Source organism: Malus sylvestris, chromosome 7 (assembly GCF_916048215.2).
Source record: "Malus sylvestris chromosome 7, drMalSylv7.2, whole genome shotgun sequence".
Classification (NCBI taxonomy): domain Eukaryota; kingdom Viridiplantae; phylum Streptophyta; class Magnoliopsida; order Rosales; family Rosaceae; genus Malus; species Malus sylvestris.
The window spans coordinates 29,981,973-30,003,278 of record NC_062266.1 but is presented as its reverse complement, the minus strand read 5'-3'; the positions used below and the strand labels follow the sequence as shown (position 1 = coordinate 30,003,278).

The 21,306-nt window shown below is 40.5% G+C and overlaps 1 long non-coding RNA gene across 1 annotated transcript in view; it reads right to left on the bottom strand.

Moving 5' to 3' along the window:
• Window positions 1-254: 254 nt before the first annotated feature.
• The window catches only part of LOC126630827 (uncharacterized), a 60,852-nt gene continuing 39,800 nt past the window's right edge, over window positions 255-21,306 (bottom strand). The window contains exon 2 of the long non-coding RNA XR_007626123.1: window positions 255-341. This is a non-coding gene — a long non-coding RNA (uncharacterized LOC126630827). The remainder of the gene's footprint in view (window positions 342-21,306) is intronic.

Below are 21,306 nucleotides of genomic sequence, written 5' to 3'. Positions count from 1 at the left end.
TAGGAAGATGATTACGAGTTTTGGGTACAAAAAAGTGGTCTTGTTTAAAAACCTTCCTTAAAAACTGCTGTAATCTTTAATCCCTTCAAAGAATCTAACAACGTCAGATGATCATGAATCACAATGGCAGAGCTAGAAAATTTTCACCGAGTGGGCTAGGTTAAAGATTTAAATTTATAAACAAAGAAACTTTATACTATATTTTTTACAGTATCAGCTAGCTCAAGAAGAGGTCGCACTTGGTGCGATGGCAAGTGCCTTCGCCCATGAGCGGTAGGTCTCGGGTTCGAGACTTGGGAGCAGCCTCTCCATAAATGGGGGTAAGGCTAGCCGACATTCACCTCTCCCAGACCCTGCGTAAAGTGGGAGCCTTGTGCACTGGGTACGACCTTTATCAGCTAGCTCAAGAAAATTTTCACAAAATGAGCCAAAGAACTTTCGTTATTCAAACAAATTCAAACTTGTACATGTACAAGAAGCGATGAGAAAAAAGATGTGAGAAAAAAGATGTGAGAAAAAGAGATGGTTTGTAAACTGTATTATATAATTAAACCAAGAGAATTCAAATAAGTGACTAAATATAAGGTAGGTTATATTCGAAAATTCATAAAAATTACATGTAAAATTTTATTTTCTACCAAAATCCCCCTGGGCTACTGCCCAGGATAGCCCTTAATGTGGCTCCGCTGGTGTTGAATCATGATTGATCCGATCATTTTGGAGCGTGGTGTACAGACCAGCCAGGCTAGCTTAATTTTTTTAGAGCAACGAAATGTAGACTAATTGTACAAGTATATTAGTTTTAATTAAAGTAGTTAATGGTACATGTTTTGCCTTGCACATATTTGCTGTTGTAAGGTTGTAAGGCTGGAAAGTCCTTTTCTTCTTCCAAACATTCTGATTCCTTCAGTTGCCATTTGCCATGGCATTATTCTTTATACATCTTAAATTTAAATGCACTAATTGACAACAAATTAAAAATAAATTAAAACGCACTCAAAAGAAGTAGCCTACCAACTTCACAATTTTCCCTAATTAACCATAAGACCCTCCAACAGAGAAGCTAAGTTAGCGGCTTACGACGATATGTATAAACGACTAGATACCAAAGAAGGAGAGTTGGATATCTATAAACTATCTAGAGCAAGGGAAAAGAAGACAAGGGACCTAAACCAAGTGAGGTGCATCAAGGATGAGGATGGAAATGTTCTTGCTACAGAGAACGCGGTTAAAGACAGATGGAGAGGTTATTTTCATAATCTTTTCAATGAAGGACATGAAATGAGTGCTTCTTTAGGGGAGTTGAGTAACTCAGAAGAGTGTAGAAACTACTCTTTTTATCGTCGAATCCGGAAGGAAGAAGTGGTTGTAGCTTTGAAGAAGATGAAGCATAAAAAAGCAATAGGCCCAGACGATATACCAATCGAAGTGTGGAAACTTTTGGGAGAGACAGGTATAACATGGCTCACTGACCTTTTCAATAGGATTTTGAAAACGAAGAAGATGCCAAATGAGTGGCGAATGAGCACTTTGGTGCCTATCTACAAGAATAAGGGCGACGTACAAAATTGCATGAACTATAGGGGTATTAAGCTAATGAGTCATACAATGAAGCTCTGGGAGAGAGTCATTGAGCATAGATTGAGGCAAGAGACACGGGTTTCGGACAACCAATTCGAGTTCATGCCAGGGCGCTCAACCATGGAGGCAATCTATCTCTTACGAAGATTGATGGAAAGATATAGAGATGGGAAAAATGATTTACACATGGTCTTTATAAATTTGGAAAAAGCGTATGATAGGGTCCCAAGAGACATTCTTTGGAGGATTTTAGAGAAGAAAGGAGTACGAGTAGCATATATCCAAGCTATAAAGGATATGTATGAAGGAGCAAAGACTGCCGTAAGAACTCATGAAGGACAAACCGAAAGCTTTCCCATAACTGTAGGATTACATCAAGGCTCATCCTTAAGTCCTTACCTTTTTGCGTTGGTAATGGATGAGTTAACACGACATATTCAAGATGATATTCCTTGGTGTATGCTTTTCGCAGACGATATAGTGTTGATAGATGAAACTCAGGAAGGGGTAAATGCAAAGCTTAACCTTTGGAGAGAAGTGTTGGAATCTAAAGGTCTTCGCCTAAGCCGATCAAAGACAGAATATATGGAGTGCAAGTTCAGTGCAAATGGAGGCCAAAACGAGTTAGGGGTGAGGATCGGAGATCAAGAAATACCAAAGAGCGACCGTTTTCGTTACCTAGGATCTATCTTGCAAAAGAACGGAGAATTAGATGGAGATCTCAACCATAGAATACAAGCTGGATGGATGAAGTGGAAGAGTGCATCCGGCGTGTTGTGTGACCGCCGTATGCCACTGAAGCTCAAGGGAAAATTTTATAGGACAGCAATAAGGCCGGCGATGCTGTATGGCACAGAATGTTGGGCGGTGAAACATCAACACGTACACAAAATGGGTGTAGCGGAGATGAGGATGTTTCGTTGGATGTGTGGGCACACGAGAAAGGATAAGATTAGGAATGAGGATATCCGGGGTAAAGTAGGAGTAGCCGAAATTGAAGGAAAGATGAGAGAAAATCGGTTACGATGGTTTGGACATGTGCAAAGAAGGCCTACTGACGTTCCGATTAGAAGATGCGACTATGGGACAGAGGTTCAGGGCCGAAGGGGTAGAGGAAGACCTAGGAAAACTTTGGAAGAGACTCTAAGAAAAGACTTAGAGTACTTGGATCTAACGAAGGACATGACACAGGATCGAGCACAATGGCTCATATAGCCGATCCCACTCAGTGACTTGGATTTTCCAAGTCTCCAACCGAGAAGTTTTCCTCACTCGGGAAATTAAGGGAACACTACCCCAACCTACATGCTCCACTCAGAAAGCTCCAACATACAAGCTTTAACAAAAGAAAATTCAAAGAACTTAGCGAAGAAGGCTTTGGTGTATTTAACACAATACGTTGAAATGAAGGAAAACTTATTTATTGATATCCCCGATAAGCTACAAATATGTACATATACATGAGTCAAAATAAGCACACAAGAGGGAGCCTTCACAAAGGTTGCTTAGGAGAAGTCTCAGCAGTCGGTAGAGCCCCAGAAAGAGAAGGCACCGGAGGGGGATCATTTGGAGCCTCAGTACTGGACAAAACCCTAGAAGGAGGAGGCATCAGAGGTTGATCATTTGGAGCTTCATTACGCGGTACAGCCCCAGAAGACGAAGGCAATAAATGCCTTTGGAACAAACCCACAAATCTCTGATGATCAAGTAAAACCTGACCATCAGTTTCCTTCATCTGGTCAAGCTTCCTCTTCATGTTTGTAGCATAGTCATGTGCGAGCCGGTGCAACTGTTTATTCTCATGCTTGAGCCCTCTAATCTCCTGTTTGAGACTCATCACTTCAGCCGCCAATGATTCAACTTGGCGGGTTCGAGCAAATAGGCGTTGGGCCATATTAGACACAGAACCTGCACACTGAACACTGAGAGCCAGCGAATCCTTAACAGCTAACTCATCAGACCGTTTGGAAAGTAGTCTGTTATCTTTGGGAGTGAGAAGGTTCCTGGCCACCACCGCAGCGGTCATATCATTCTTCATCACGGAATCCCCAACGATAAGAGGACCAGTAGGGGAGACGAAGGATGGGCGCCATATGTTGTCTGGAGAAGGCGGGGCTGCCTCTTCAACAAGGTTCAAGTCAAAACGACGGTCGGAGGGGCCAGACATTTTCAAAGGTGTTGAAGAGAGAAGAGGTCGGACAAATCAAGATCTTAGAAGTGCAAGAATGAAGCTTCTACTGGTGGAGATTCAAGTGTGCTTTGGAACTTAATGCCAGCCCCTATAAAAATCTGCACTCGACGAAGCTTCAGAAATCGAAGAGGCGCCTGCTCAGAAATCGAAGAGGCGTTTGCTTTCTCAAAAGCTGGGCTGCTTAGAGATCACGAGGGTTGATCTCAGAAATCGAAGCGGCGTTTGCTTTCTCAAAAGTTGGGCTGCTCAAAGACCACGAAGGCCGATCTCAAAAATCGAAGAGGCGCTCGCTTTCTCAAAAGCTGGGCTCCCCAGAGACCACGAGGGCCGATCTCAGAAATCGAAGAGGCACCTACTTTTCCAGCCTTTTCCAGCCTTGTCAGCACCTGTCACACGCACACTCAGTTTTGCGGAAATTATGGGCATTTTGTCAAAGACTTCTGGGGAAGTAGAAAACACATGAATCTTACTGTTCAATCACCCACTTCCCACACGCAACAATAGCTCATGGGTACCACAGATAACTTTGCCAAAGTTCTCTGCCAAAGTTGAGCACGTGAAGCTTGCAGCTCCCACTACATCGCTCTGACCAAGAAGGGTAAAAGAATAGCAAAGAAACAGCACTAACAAAGTTTAGACCCATAAATTTTGAAGGTCTAGCTACCATATTATTACCCACAAGGGTAAAGGAACAGTACCACTGCTGGATAATTGGAAAGTCCCTGTGTGTCAACCTCTGTGCTTCGTGGCAAGGTAGACTAGCAAACATGCCCAACCTTTACTCACATTCGAGAAAACACTCCCAATAAGATTGCTTGCTCCAAAATCGAAGAGGCACCGTCCTCCGAATCTCGAGAGCCAGACTCCCAACATGACTACTTTCTTAAAAATCGAAGAGAGGGTAAAGGAACAGTACCATTGCTGGATAATTGGAAAGTCCCTGTGTGTCAACCTCTGTGCTTCGTGGCAAGGTAGACTAGCAAACATGCCCAACCTTTACTCACATTCGAGAAAACACTCCCAACAAGATTGCTTGCTCCAAAATCGAAGAGGCACCGCCCTCCGAATCTCGAGAGCCAGACTCCCAACATGATTACTTTCTCAAAAATCGAAGAGACACTGCTCCCCGAATCTCGAGAGCCAGACCCCCAGCATGATTGCTTTCTCAAAAATCGATGAGGCATCGTTCTCCGAATCAATCGAAGAGGCGCTCGCTTTCTCAAAAGCTGGGCTGCTCAGAGACCACGAGGGCCGATCTCAGAAATCGAAGAGGCACCTACTTTTCTAGCCTTGTCAGCACCTGTCACACGCACACTCAGCTTTGCAGAAATTATGGGCATTCTGTCGAAGACTTCTGGTGAAGTAGAAAGCACATGAATCTTACTGTTCAATCACCCACTTCCCACACGCAACAATAGCTCATGGGTACCACAAATAACTTTGCCAAAGTTCTCTGCCAAAGTTGAGCACGTGAAGCTTGCAGCTCCCACTACATCGCTCTGACCAAGAAAGGTAAAAGAATAGCAAAGAAACAGCACTAACAAAAGTTTAGACACATAAATTTTGAAGGTCTAGCTACCATATTATTACCCACAACTGTAAAGGAACAGTACCACTGCTGGATAATTGGAAAGTCCCTGTGTGTCAACCTCTGTGCTTCGTGGCAAGGTAGACTAGCAAACATGCCCAACCTTTACTCACATTCGAGAAAACACTCCTAATAAGATTGCTTGCTCCAAAATCGAAGAGGCACCGTCCTCCGAATCTCGAGAGCCAGACTCCCAACATGACTACTTTCTCAAAATCGAAGAGAGGGTAAAGGAACAGTACCATTGCTGGATAATTGGAAAGTCCCTGTGTGTCAACCTTTGTGCTTCGTGGCAAGGTAGACTAGCAAACATGCCCAACCTTTACTCACATTCGAGACAACACTCCCAACAAGATTGCTTGCTCCAAAATCGAAGAGGCACCGCCCTCCGAATCTCGAGAGCCAGACTCCCAACATGATTACTTCCTCAAAAATCGAAGAGACACTGCTCTCCGAATCTCGAGAGTCATACCCCCAGCATGATTGCTTTCTCAAAAATCGAAGAGGCATCGTTCTCCGAATCTCGAGAGCCAGATACCACATACCACTTTTTCAAAGTGCTCTGACAGAGTTAAAACATGTGAAACTGGCAGCTCCCACTACCGTGCTATGACCAAGCAGGGTAAAGGAATAGCATTACTACTTGTTGTTAGGGAGACTCCTATATATGTCGACCTCCATCCCCAACGGACAGGCAGACCTGCAAAAATGCTCAACCCTTCATCATATCTGAGAGGGCACTCCCAACGAAGCCTTTCGAAATATTCAGCTTTCTTTCCCCCCGATAATACCTCTGCAAACAAGCTATACTAGAGCAAGAATATCTCATATCATCAGGGTTAAAAGCAAGAGTATCCCATATCATGCTTTTTCCCTGTCTTTTCTTTTGGCCTTGTTTTTACCTGCAAGACAAGGAGAAAGAGAGCAATCAGTCAGCACTTGGAATCAAGCTTCCAGCCAGGAACTGACTGCCTGGAACCCCTTACCTGATTACTTACCTGGCATTGCTCTCGAGTACTCATCTTCAACATCTTATGTTTCCAGGGAAGATTCCGCATCTGCATGAGGAACAGATAGGGCAAGTGCGAAAGATACAAGGAAGCATGTGGAGACAAGCGTAACAGCACACGTGCCGATACATTCATTACTCTGTCAAAAGCACTGTCAAAAGCGAAAGTATCCCATATCAGCAGGGTGGAACGTACTCTAGATTTGATGGACTTGTTTTGACCCTCAAATTCTTCAGTCGGCCTTATACTCTGGAGGAAACCAGAAAACCCTCCAGCTCAGTTCAAGAATAAGCTTGTGGAAAGTTACTTCTTCAAAAGCAAAAGTATCTCATATCATCTCTTCTCATTTTTCTTCTCTTTATCCTTCATGCTGTTGCAAGATGGGGAGAAGGTGAACAATCAGTCGGAGCTCTGATTGCTTACCTTGTCTGTCACCTCTTTCAGCAGACCCCCTAGCTCGGCGACTTGGGGGACTCCTACTACATGGTTTGTATCGCGCTTGACCAAGCCTGAAACTACAAGTAAGCTTTAAGTGAAATTGATACATTACCTTGTGCATCTCCACCAGTTAAAGATACCACCCCTGGATGGAGGAAGAGTACTTCCAGAGAAGATGCCACATCTACCTATGAGACAGATAAGGCAAGTCAAGACGACACCACACTCCGATACTTAGAAGTTTCGTGATTACGAGATCATTCTCCCACAATATTTCCTAATGTCATTTGTACTAAATCATTCACTTGTACTCACTAAATGAGAGCTTGAACCTATGTACTTGTGTAAACCCTTCACAATTAATGAGAACTCTTCTATTCCGTAGACGTAGCCAATCTGGGTGAACCACGTACATCTTGTGTTTGCTTTCCTATCTCTATCCATTTATATACTTATCCACACTAATGACCGGAGCAATCTAGCGAAGATCACAAAAAGCGATCGTTTTCGCTACCTAGGATCTATCTTGCAAGAGAACGGAGAATTAGATGGAGATCTCAACCATAGAATACGAGCTGGATGGAAAGAGTGCATCCGGCGTGTTGTGTGACCGTCGTAGGCCACTGAAACTCAAGGGAAAATTTTATAGGACGGCAATAAGGCTAGCGATGTTGTATGGCACAGAATGTTGGGTGGTGAAGCATCAACACGTACACAAAATGGGTGTAGTGGAGATGAGGATGCTTCGTGGGATGTGTGGGCACACGAGAAAGGATAAGATTGGGAATGAGGATATCCGAGGTAAAGTAGGAGTAGCCGAAATTGTAGGAAATATGAGAGAAAATCGGCTCCGGTGATTTTGAACATGTGCAAAGAAGGCCGACTGACGCTCCGGTTCGAAGATGTGACTACGGGACAGAGGTTCAGGGCCGAAGGGGTAGAGGAAGACCTAGGACAACTTTGGAAGAGACTCTAAGAAAAGACTTAGAGTACTTGGATCTAACGGAGGACATGACACAAAACCGAGCGCAATGGCGTTCTAGGATTCATATAGCCGACCCCACTTAGTGGGAAAAGGCTTTGTTGTTGTTGTTGTTGTAACCATAAGACCCTCCAACTTATCATTTTTAAGTGAGCTTCCTTTGAACTTTCAAGGTTAGTTTTGGTCAATTCACTCAAAATACGAATAGTGCAATATTCTACTTGAGGCGATCATGGTCGGATGGTTGTTCATATTAATCTACAGCAAGGGAACCGGAAAGCCTTTGCCTTGAAGTTTTGTACGTTTAAAAGAATAAGAAGCAGCAGCTTCTCCTTATTCTTCTTCCCCTACTTATTTTCCTGCGTTTTCTCAAGGTTTTTGTGATACACAAAGGATGATATGGACTGCTCCATCTGCACTTCTATGCCAGTTATGTTAAGGCCTCCGAGGAATACAATATGTTTGACATGCTATGAGGGAGCTAGGAGCGTTATCTCCTTCATAAACAAGCTTCACATTGCTCATGGATCACCTGATCAAAAACCTAATCTGTGTAAGGCAAGCTATCTGGTTCCCAACTTTTCTCTTTCTATGTCCTTTATACTAGCCACACTTTGAATTCTAACTTTTCATTCTCTTCATTGGCATAATTACAATGAGTTACACACACATGTGCGTATTGGCTCGTTTGGAAATGTGTTTAAATTAAAATATTATTTAGCTTTCTATTTTTGAGAAATTGTTGTGGTTCATAAAATATATAATTAGTTTATGTGTTATAATATGAGTTTATATTTATTTATACAACATCCTCGTGTTCTAATACTACACAATAATTTTCTGGTACTTAAATATGCATTGTTATTTTTTCGAATACAAGATGTCCAGCGTTGTTTGTTTGCAATTAGAATAAAAAATGAAAAAAAATTGGGCTTTATTTATCCTCATCTAACATGGGACTTTATTTCTCAATTCCGGCCCACTAATTAGGATGAAAGTATTAAGAAATATCATAGTAATATATTTGGTAATATATTTACCTAATATGGTTTAAGTCAAATCCCATTTAATGTGGGAGACGATCTTTTAGCCATTGTTGTAGGGTTAATTAGTTGACCTAGGCTTGTATATATTGCACTTTATAGTTTGTCAATGGATACAGACGAAACGCATTCAATCTATCACTTGTCATAGCCTTCCAATCTAACCATTTGAATATTCAACCATTTTAACATGGTATCCAGAGCATAAGGTCCTGGTGCCCGACTGCTTACGTTTTCAACTTCGATTGTATTCTCAAACATCATGTTAGTCACAAGACTTGAAACACCAACCATTTATCAAATCTAGAAGTCCATCGCATCTCTCACACAACAACAAATGTCATATGGATTGACCGAATTTTTTTCAATCACTGCTGCTGTTCAAAGTCGACCAAACCATTGCTCCTACAATTCCAAGAATCTCCATTGTGAATTTTGTGATAAAGACGGACATACAGTTGACATCTGTAGAACTCGGAAATATCACTGCAAATTCTGTAACAAAAGGGGCCACACTGAAGACAGATGCAAATTTAAAAATGGAACAATGGTTCCTAATAATGGGGGGAAGCAAGGCAGCAACCATGACAACAAATCACACCAGCACGTGTCCCAGCCTCCACCGAACCCATTACAAAGGCTCTCAACAGAGCAGCTTCATCAATTGGCCCACTTTTTGTCCATAATGAATTTAAATAATACATTTGGTAATAACAATGTTTATGCAAATTCAGCAGGTCTGTCTTCCTGTATTGTTGCCTCCGTTAATTCTGTATTTACTCAACCTTGGATTTTGGATAGTGGGGCTACCAATCACGTCACTTCAGATTCTTCACTTTTCACTAAAACCAAATCTTCACTAATTGCCACCGTTAAATTACCCATAGGCTCTTTGACCACAATTACTTCCACTAGCATCATACCATTCAATTTAGATATTGCATTAGACAACGTTCTATGTGTTCCCTCCTTTCACTTAAATCTCATGTCTACTAGTCAAGTCACTAACTCTCTAAATTGTTGTGCCATTTTGTTTCCCACTTTCTGTATCTTGTAGGACTTGGCTACGGGGAAGATAATTGGATCGGGTAAACAACATGATGGTCTTTATTACATGTCGCTATTGCAACGGACACCTCTCTCCTGTCACATTTCTCATCCCTCAAATTTATGGCATATGCAACTTGGACATCCTTCATCAACTCGTCTCAAATTAGCACTTCCCTCGTTGCCTTCAAATAATATTTCTTTTGATAATAATTGTACTATTTGTCCCATGGCCAAACAAACCAGACTTCAATTTCCTTTAAGTTCTATATCCACTCATGCACCATTTGATTTGTTGCACTATGATATTTGGGGTCCTTATAAAGTTCCTACGCATTTAGGGTCTCATTTTTTTCTCACCATTGTCGATGATTTTACTAGGTGCACATGGATTTTTTTGATGCAACATAAATCTCAAACTCAATACCTTTTAAAATCGTTTATTACTTTTGTTGGAACACAATTTCATGCAAAAATCAAAGCAATAAGGGTTGATAATGGGTCTGAATTTTTATCCATAAATGATTTTTTTTTTCAAACTAAAGGCATTGAATATCAACGCACATGTGTCTACACTCCACAACAAAATAGCGTTGTTGAATGTACGCATTGTCACAATATCATTGTTGCACGTAGCTTACGTTTCCAATCTTAGGTACCCCTTTCATTTTAGGGCGATTGTGTCTTCACTGATGTCTACCTTATTAACCTATTACAATTTCTTTTGTTATCCAACAAATCCCCTTTAAGTTATTATATAACCGTCCGCCATTTTTTGGTCACTTGAAAGTTTTTGGTTGTTTGTGTTGTGCCACTGTTGTTCGCCCTACACAAAAATTTGATTCTCGTGCTAAACGTTGTGTCTTTGTTGGATACCCTACTGGTCAAAAGGGTTACAAATTATACGATCTAGAAACTCAAATATTTTTTGTCAGTCGTGATGTTCAATTTACTGAGACCATTTTTCCTTTTCACTCTATGACATCCTCACCTATGATCCCAACTTCCCCCCATTTTGACTGACCATGCCGAGCCTCTCCCATTGCCAACAACCCCATCTCCAAGACTTGTTGACACCCACTTTGTCAACCCACTCGCACCCATATATTCCTCTAACCAGCTTCCATCACCTAATCTTACCCATCACAACCTTATAGACTACAGTCCCCTCCACCTAATCTTACCCCTTTACACCTATCTCGCCTAGGGCCCTCACCACCTACTCCTCATTCTCCTGACATGCTCCCATCAAACATCACTTCCCCTTCCCCACAAGAAACTCCATCACACATTCCCATGTTGAACTGCCCTCGTCCACCTGACGCATCTACATCTCCATCAGACCTCTCTCATCCACCTGATGCGTCTACCTCAGCCCAGTTACTATCCCCACCACTCCTACGCCAATCTCTCTATCCTAAGCAACCTCTATTATGGCATAAATACTATCACGTTACCAACCAGGTCAGTCACTCTTCCTCAGAGCCTCGTCATTCCTCAGGTACTCAATATCCTATTTCTCAGTTTATTTCTTATTCGCGGCTTTCTTCTGCCCATTGTGCTTTTCTAGCTAACATTACAGGCCTCACTGAACCCACTTCTTATGCTCAGGCTATCCTTGATCCCATTGCCATGAATGCAGAATTAACAGCTTTGTAGCAAAACAATACATGGTGATCCCTTGCCTGTAGGTCACAAACCCATTGTTTGCAAATGAGTTTATAAAATTAAATACAACTCTGATGGCACAATTGAGCGGTACAAGGCTCGACTTGTTGCTAAAGGATACACTCAAATTGAGGGCATCGATTATCAGGAAACCTTTTCTCCTACTGCCAAACTCATCATTCTGCATTGCCTCCTTGCTGTTGCTAGTGCCCATCACTGGTTCATTCATCAATTGGACGTTCAGAACACTTTTCTCCATGGTGATTTGCATGAGGTAGTTTTCATGGAACCTCCTCCTGGTATTCGCCGACATGGGGATAACATTGTATGTCGACTTAAAAAATCTCTATATGGACTCAAATAGGCCTCTAAAAACTGGTTTTCCACTTTTTCAATCACCATTCAGAAAGCTGGTTATCAACAATCAAAAGCTGATTATTCTCTTTTTACCAAGGCTCAAGGTACTTCATTCAATGCAGTTCTTATCTATATAGACGACATACTTCTTACAAGAAATGATCTTTAAGAGATGGAACAACTCAAAACATTTCTTCTCACACGCTTATGTATCAAAGATCTTGGTGATTTGAAATATTTTTTAGGCACTGAATTCTCTCGCTCCAAGAAATGCATTTTCATGTCTCAAAGAAAATATGCATTAGATATTTTGCAAGATTCTGGACTTACAGGTGCATGCCTAGATAAGTTTCTGATGGAACATAATTTGAAACTCACTCCCACTGACGGGGCATTGTTAGATGATCCAACCAAGTACAGAACACTAGTCGGACGACTAATTTATCTTACTGTCACTAGGCCTGACATAGTCTTTCTGGTTCGCACATTGAGTCAATTCATGCATGAGCCTCGCAAACCTCATTGGGATGCAGCTTTACAAATTCTCAAGTACATCAAAGGTACACCTGGTCAAGGTTTGTTATTCCCTGTATCCGACAATCTTGAGTTAAAGGCCTTTTTGTGATACTGATTGGGGAGGTTTTCGTGCCATAAGAATTTCAGTTAGAGGATATTGTATTTTTCTTGGAAATTCTTTTATCTTATGGAAATCCAAGAAACAAAACAATGTTTCTCAGTCATCTACAAAGGCCGAGTATCGAGCTATAGCCAATACATGTTTAGAGTTGACTTGGTTACGCTATATATTGCAAGATTTAAAGGTTCCGCAAAAAGTTTCCACACCATTATTTTGTGACAATCAAGCTGCCCTATATATTGTAGCTAATCTTGTTTTTCATGAGCAGACAAACCATATTGAAATTGATTGTCACATTGTTCGAGAAAAATTGCAAGCTGGCTGGAATGATTAATCCTTCACATGTACCTACACTGTAATACCCTAACAAATTTAAATATATGAATTTGATATTCATAATTATGAATGTGTGGAGAAAATCGAAGATAAATTGATTTATGGTCATGAAAATGTAATAGAGAAATTTTGAAATTTTGTTTGCGGAATTTATGCTGTAAAATTTTATCGATAAGTGGAAGTCACAATTAATATTTCCAAATAAATCTTAAAACCACGAACGCATAAGCGAAAGCCGTTTGCAAGTCCGGATTATAACGGTATAGTTACGGACGTTTGAAATCGTTTTACTAAACTATAGATTATATTTAAATTAAATGAACTCCCACTTTGTGGGAAAGAATCCCAATCACGGTGTGTTGTTGAATGAAGGAACCAATGGTTTCGGCACAATGAGATTTAAGGAAGAAATCAGGGACCAATCAGGAAAATGAGGAGAGAGGAGGGAACCAATGAAGAGAGGATAGAGAAACATTCCTCCACTCTCGTCGACCCGCTCAACCACGGCCAACCTGGTTTAATTTCGGCCAATCTCCGTCATTTTTTAGGCGATTTTCACCCATTCACCACCTGCAATCTCTTCGACAACTCCCCATCTACCATATTCGCCCAAATTTAAGGGTTTTTAAGTCTAAAACCGTGTAAAACATGTGTGTGACCGGTGGAGTTTTGACAGCGATCCCACCGTTCCGTCGAGTCTTACCACCCACCACCACCCATAATCAACTCCCCTTGGACCAAAGACAAGACCTAACTAGTTGTAGGGGCGTTGGAACACCAAGGAGAATCGAAGCTCACCTATTATAGGGTTTTTAACAGGTGCAAGCCAATTTGGGGCCTTTCCCGGCCAAATTGAACTTGGCCACATGTATAAAACTTGCTCTACTCATTAAGATCTACATGCCTGTAAAATTTGAGAATTTTTAGAGTTGGTCGGAATTTAGGGATTCCATCCGCCGGAAACAGCCGTGTGCGGCGACGCGTGGATAGAGGGTCAACGCTATCTTTTTATGCAAATTTTTCGATTGTGAATTCGTACTTGGTATCCAAATTTCTGTGGTTCAATTGCTTGTTATAATACTGAGTAATGCCACCACTTGAATAATTTCAGAAAATGGGTAAGAGATTGATTTGTGCACTGCAAAAGGCTTGATCTCGTTCAAGGGTACGTAGGCAGTCTAACGGGAGAGTTAGATGCAGCCTTAAAATAACCGAGAGTAATTCTTTTGGGCAAACTTTCTAGGTATAGAAAATTGATTGTTAATTTTTAGTAAATTAACCTTATGTTTTTAGTATATAAATTTGGTTATAGATCTTGTGAACATGGGTAGTTAAATAAACATGAGTCATTTTGGCCATCATCGTAATTACTCTAAAATAAATGATCCGGAATCAATGTTTCGGAACGGGGTGTTACAAATGGTATCAGAGCAAATGATCATACCTTACAATGTGAGATATTATGGATGGTTGTGGATGTGAATTGTATTGACATTGCAATATTTCACAAGTTCTATGATTAATGAGGAAATTATGGGGAATGCATGTATTATGAATCACCATGAATGAATTGAATGAATCGAATTGAATAGGAGTAGAAAATTTTTAAATTATCATATTTCATGTTATAGCTTCAAAGATGAGTGTTTGATTGAAGTCTTGGATTAATCTTTAATTGAGTTGATATTAGGTTATGCATTTTGAAAAATTTTGAATGTTAAGGGAATTGTGAAATTGTGACAAGTAGATGGAAAAGTCGTATTATACCTGTGCAATTGAGAAATATTGAATTGGGCGAAAATGACATGTGGATGATGAATTGGGTGAAAAGGCCCGTGGATGTTGAATTGGGCGAAAACAGCCTGTGGATGATGAATTGGGGCGAAACAGGCCGTGGATGTGGAATTTAGGCGAAATGACCCATGGAATGTGGAGAAATGGTTGAATGGGCACAAAGGCCCAATGTTTTCGGGGAGAAGCTCCATGTGTGGGCTGCAAGAATGAGTTATTGAAGTGATAAATATGTGTAATGTGTATTGGCCAGGTATATTACAATCTTTTCCAGTCTACTAGTTATTTATTGGGATAAAAGAAAATTGTGAGTAATTGTGATTTGAAATTCCAATGATTTTGGCTAAAATTTATGATATTTGTTTTGCTAATGATGAATATAAAGAAGAAAAAAAATTCTAATGTTTGATATCATCAGTGAGTGTGGCGAGAAATTTTGATGAAGAATCATGGTAACGGCTGTGTATAGCCAATGAGGGTAAGTGGCTTGCCAATGATTGTGGTTATTATGCTAGTATATATCTAGCCAATGGTAGATGTGGATTGATAATCTGGTATTTATTAGCCAATGAAGATTGCAGCTTGGTGTTTGATATTTATTTTTGCCAATGTGTATGGCTATAATTTATGATATTTATTCTGCCAATAAATGTTGCTGGAAATCTGAGTATATGGGTGAGAATCACGATGATTTATTAGTTGATTTCTCTATTTTGAGCTTGGATAAACTCGGAGACTGAGGTTATGATTTTATTCGCTATAAATGGAATGGTGGGAGTAGTTCTAATCCATTTTCGTTAATCAATGGTGGAGATCATTATTTTGCCAATGATGATTATGGCTAGAAATTTTAAAATCTTATGACCAATGATAATTATGGTTGAAAATTTTAATATTGATGAAGTCATGATGATTTCACGAACGAGGATGAAATCACAAACCGATGCTATGATTGGTTTAATATATAGTGGTGAAAGAAGGAAAGGAATAACTGTGACCTAGCTTTTGCCCAGTTGTGTGACACGTATGATGTTTTTCTTGATCTTGGACCCCATTTTTTTACGTTTGAGGAAAAATAGTTGACGGGGAAAGCTTGTAATTACAAATTTGGTTGGTTTGGTTGCCAAAGTCAAGAGTTGTCTTTGTTTGGATTCGATATTGTGGCCATAACTGATGACGCATGCATATTTTATGGCTATATGATTAATATGGTTAGTTTGGTTCACGTGAGGATATGAATGAAATCATAGAATAAGATTTTGATTTCGTTCAATATTAACGGTATTGTGGATTGGTTTCAAATACCTTATCCTTAGTCAGTGATTGAAATCTCGGGGACAAGATTTATTTTAATGGGGGTCGAATGTAATACCCTAAAAAAAATTTAAATATATGAATTTGATATTATAATTATGAATGTGTGGAGAAAATAGAAGAAAAATTGATTTATGGTCATGAAAATTTAATAGAGAAATTTTGAAATTTTGTTTGCGGAATTTATGTTGTAAAATTTTATCAATAGGTTGAAGTCACAATTAATGTTTTCGAATAAATCTTAAAACCACGAATGCATAAGGGAAAATCGTTTGCAAGTCCGGAATATAACGGTATAGTTACGGACGTTTGAAATCGTTTTACTAAACTATAGATTATAATTAAATTAAATGAACTCCCACTTTGTGGGAAAGAATCCCAATCAGGTTGTTGAATAAATGAACCAATGGTTTCGGCCCAATGAGATTTAAGGAAGAAATTAGGGACCAATCAGGAAAAGGGGGAGAGATGAGGGAACCAATAAAGAGAGGGGAGAGAAATATTCCTCCATTGCCGTCGACCCACTCAACCACGGCCAACTCGATTTTAACCCCGTTTAATTCCAGCCAATCTCTGCCATTTTTCAGGCAATTTTCACCCATCCACCACCTGCAATCTCTTCCACAACCCCCCATCTACCATATTCACCCAAATTCAAGGGTTTTTAAGTCCAAAACCATGTAAAACCGGGTGTGTGACCGGTGAAGTTTTTACGGCGTTCCCACCGTTCCGGTTAGTCTTACCACCCACCACCCTTAATCAACTCCCCTTGGACCAGGGATAAGACCCAACCAGTTGTGGGGGCGTTGGAACACCGAGGAAAGAGAATTGAAGCTCACCCATTCTAGGGTTTTTCGACGGGTGCTAGCCAATTTGGGGCCTTTCCCGGCCAAATTGGACTTATCCACAGGTATAAAACTTGCTCTACTAGATCTACATGCCTGTAAAATTTGAGAATTTTTAGAGGTGGTCAGAATTTAAGGATTCCATCCGCTGGAAACCGCCGCGTACTGCGGCGCGTGGCCAAATGGCTGATGCTGTCTTTTTATGTAGATTTCAATATTTGTTCCATACTTTGGGCCTCCGTATTTAGATCTCGTACAAATAATACTCGGGGGACTTAAATGTAATTATGTAATAAAGGAAGGGGTAAATATGTAATAAGTGATGAGCCCTTATTCTATAAAAAGACTCTTCACCTTCACAATTAAAAGAGGTCAATTCTTAGGCCTGAAGCCCCCCTCACCCTCTCACATCCCATCTTACATTACAGAGGTTCTCTCCCTCTTTAACATCTCAGAGAAATACAAATATCAGTGTGGACGTAGCCCAAACCTTGGGGTGAACCACGATACATCTTGTGTTATTTACATTTCTTGCAGATTCACGGTCGGATTTACATTGTTCCAAGACCTCCGGTTTTGTGCATCAACATTTGGCGCTGTTTGTGGGAAACGACACAAAAAATTACGTCGGTTTCTCTTTCAATTTTTCACCTCCACTGTGAATCTACAAAATCATAAAAACCCAGAAACAGAAAAGATCTAAATCTCAAACCTTCTCAGAGCCCCCTATCTCTCTCTCAACTTTCATCATGTTTTTCTGATAAGCCTTTTGATTACTCCCTGCCTCCAATTCTAGAATTTGATGAAACTTCTCAATTCAGAGGAACGTGAGGCGTGGCCGGTTGGCAGCCTCCAGGCCCTGCTTAAAAGAAGGCCTTCTCCGCCCACTATATTACAATAATACCATTTTACACTTTGTCCCGAGGTTTCTAAGTCCAAAATATATCCAATCCGTACCATGCAAGTGTAAGCGAATCAACTAGAAACGCGCTGCAGTACAACTTCAGTCAGGAACCAAATCTCCAGATCTCCTCCTAGCGGCGCCATTATCGAAGTTAACACCCTTAAGCAAGCCAAGCTCGCCGAAGACGTTAGCGTTTGCTCTGTCATCGTCTCCGACCCGCTCCACAACCCGAGGTCCGTCCACAACGAGATGATCGAGCGCTAGTTAGGGAAGGAAAGGATCAGGGAGGAGATTATTGCCGGGTACTTGCCGAATGAGCTTGGGCTGATCACGGATCTCGCATTACTCCACATCAAATCCAACAGGTTCTATGGAACTGTTCCTCACAAGTTCAACCGCTTCAAGCTGCTGTTCGAGCTCGATTTGAGCAACAATCGGTTCGTTGGAAAGTTCCCTCGGGTCTTTCAACAGTTGCTGGAACTGAAATTTTTGGATCTGAGTTTCAATGAGTTCGAATGGACGGTGCCAAAGGAGTTGTTCGACAAGGACTTGGACGCCATTTTCATCAACCACTTCCCCAAAACATGCTTTTCAAAAAAAAAAAAAAGTAAACATGCAAATCTGCAAAGATAAGTTTACATACTCTTCTGGGTCCATGATATACTTGATGACTTACTTTTGTCGACCACATGGAAAAAGTCATACTTATACTGCCAAGGTGCAGGCTTATGGTGCTGCAATCAGGATGGGTTATCTTCAACAACCCACTTGGACAAAGGGAATAACTTTTCGCATGTGCTAGCATGCTTTGTCGCACTTATCCAACAAAAAGAAAAGAAAGGCCATCAGACAGCTCAACCACTCCCACAAAAGTGAAAAGCATCAATAAAAGCAGAAAGTGAAAGAAAAAAAAGAAGCAGACATAATTGAGGTAGTGATGGCATGCAGAAAAGAGAATTATGGGTGTGACCCATTAAGCAGATGGTCGGATTTATTTTTTAATGATGTAATTTATTTTCCTTATTTTTTGGAAACATTTGTATAAACCTCATCAGAGGGTAAAAAAAAAAGACAAAAAAAAGGGCAAAGCTCAAAATAAATGGGCTGGAATGTTGTATTGAGGGTAAAGGCCCATAAGCCCAAAATAGCACCAACCACGTGACCAAAAGTAGTCCACTACTACAAAAATTATTCGGCACCCTGCCACTATTATCACCAACTAGGTGACCAAAAGTACGCTCAGTACTACAAAAAATTATTCGGCACCCCGCCGCTATTATCGCCAACCAGGTGATCAAAAGTACGCCCAGTACTCCAAATTATTCGGCAGCCCGCCGCTATTATTGCTAACCAGTTGATCAAAAGTACGCCCAGTACTCCAAAATTATTCAGCAGCCTGCCGCTATTATCACCAACCAAGTGATCAAAAGTACGCCCAGTACTTCAAATTATACATGAGCATTACTCATGTCAATCATACATAAACATTCATGAGCATCACTCATATCAATCATGCATAAACATTCATAAACATCACTCATGTCAACATCCATGAGCATCACTCATGTCAATCAACATAAACATTCATGAGCATCACTCATGTCAATCAGCTTCAAAAGCTTCATTTACAGAGCTCTAGCTTTGAAAGCTTCATTTACAGAGCTCTAGCTTCAAAAGCTTCATTTACAAAAGCTCTAGCTTCAAAAGCTTCACTTACAGAGCTCTAGCTTCAAAAGTTTTATTTACAAAAGCTCTAGCTTCAAAATCTTCATTTACAAAAGCTTTAGCTTCAAAAGCTTCATTTACAAAAGCTCCAGCTTCAAAGCTTCACTTGCAAAGCTTCACCTACAAAGCTTCAGTGCAGGGTATATAAATACCATCTCCGAACAACCGCCACTTTGGCCCATACATGGATTCAATTTGAAGTCTCCAGCCAACAGACTCTATTGATCGAAGACTTGGGGGACTACATTATATACCATATATTGGGCCTCAACTGGACCTCATAAAAAAATACTTAGGGGACTCTAGCCCATCACTTATGTATTGAGGAGCGAGCCCTTATTCTATAAAAGAGACTCACTCACTTTCATCAGAGAGCACCTATTATTCATGTATTGAGGAGCGAGCCCTTATTTTATAAAAGGGACTCCCTCACCTTCATTTTAGAGCAACGCCGCCAGCTGAGCAATCGCATTGTCGCGAAAATCACTCCTAACCCATTACTTATGTATTGAGGAGAGAGCCCTTATTCTATAAAAATGACTCATCACCATCATTAGAGAGCATCACCGCCTACTGAGCAACCGCCTCGCAACGAGCATCAACTCTAACCCATCACTTATGTATTGAGGAGCGAGCCCTTATTCTATAAAAAGGACTCCCTCACCTTCAACGCCACAAGCCAATACAACCAAGGCAACATAAGCCACAAACAGAACATCCTCGCAACATGTGCTACTTCTAGTTGAGTATCGTTTCAGATTGGGCATCGCCTCATATCGAGTATCAGTTTTAGACGACATCTAGTTACTTCGGCCCACACATGGACTGAATTTCAAGTCTCCAGCCAAAAGACTCTCTTAACTGAAGACTTGGGGGACTACTGTTTGTATCATACTTAGGGCCTCCGTATTTAGATCTCGTACAAATACTCGAGGGACTTAAATATAATTATGTAATAAAGGAAGGGGCAAATATGTAATAAGTGAGGAGCCCTTATTCTATAAAAGGAGTCCTTACCCTCACAATTAGGAGAGGCCAATTCTTAGGCTTGAAGCCTCCCTCACCCTCTCACATCCCTTCTCACATTACAAAGGTTCTCTCTCTCTTCAACATCTAAGAGAAATACAAATATCAGTGTGGACGTAGCCCAAACTTTGGGGTGAACCACGATACATCTTGTGTTATTTACATTTCTTGCATATTCACGGTCGGATTTACGTTGTTCCAAGACCTCCGGTTTTGTGCATCAACATTGTGAATTCATACTTGGTATCCAAATTTCTATGATTCAATTGCTTGTTATAATACTGAGTAATGCCACCACTTGAATAATTTTGGAAACGGGTAAGAGATTGATTTGTGAACTACGAAATGCTTGATCTCATTCAAGGGTTTGTAGATAGTCTAACGGGAGAGTTAGATGCAGCCTTAAAATAACCGAGATTAATTCTTTTTGGGCAAACTTTCTAGGTATAGAAAATTGGTTAATTTTTAGTAAATGATCCGGAATCAATGTTTCGGGACAGGGTGTTACATACACGTTTTTAGTTAGCAGATATATTTACAAAGGCCTTGGGAAAATATCAATTGGTGACACTGTGCAACAAGTTAAGACTTCATAATATTCATTCTCCAACTTGAGGGGGAGTATTAAGAAATATCATAGTAATATATTTTGTAATATATTTACCGAATATGGTTTAAGTCAAATCCCACTAAATGTGGGATACGATCTTCTAGCCATTGTTGTAGAGTTAATTAGTTGACCTAGGGTTGTATATATTGCACTTTATAGTTTATCAATGGATACAGACGAAAAGCATTCAATCTATCACTTTTCATAGGATTT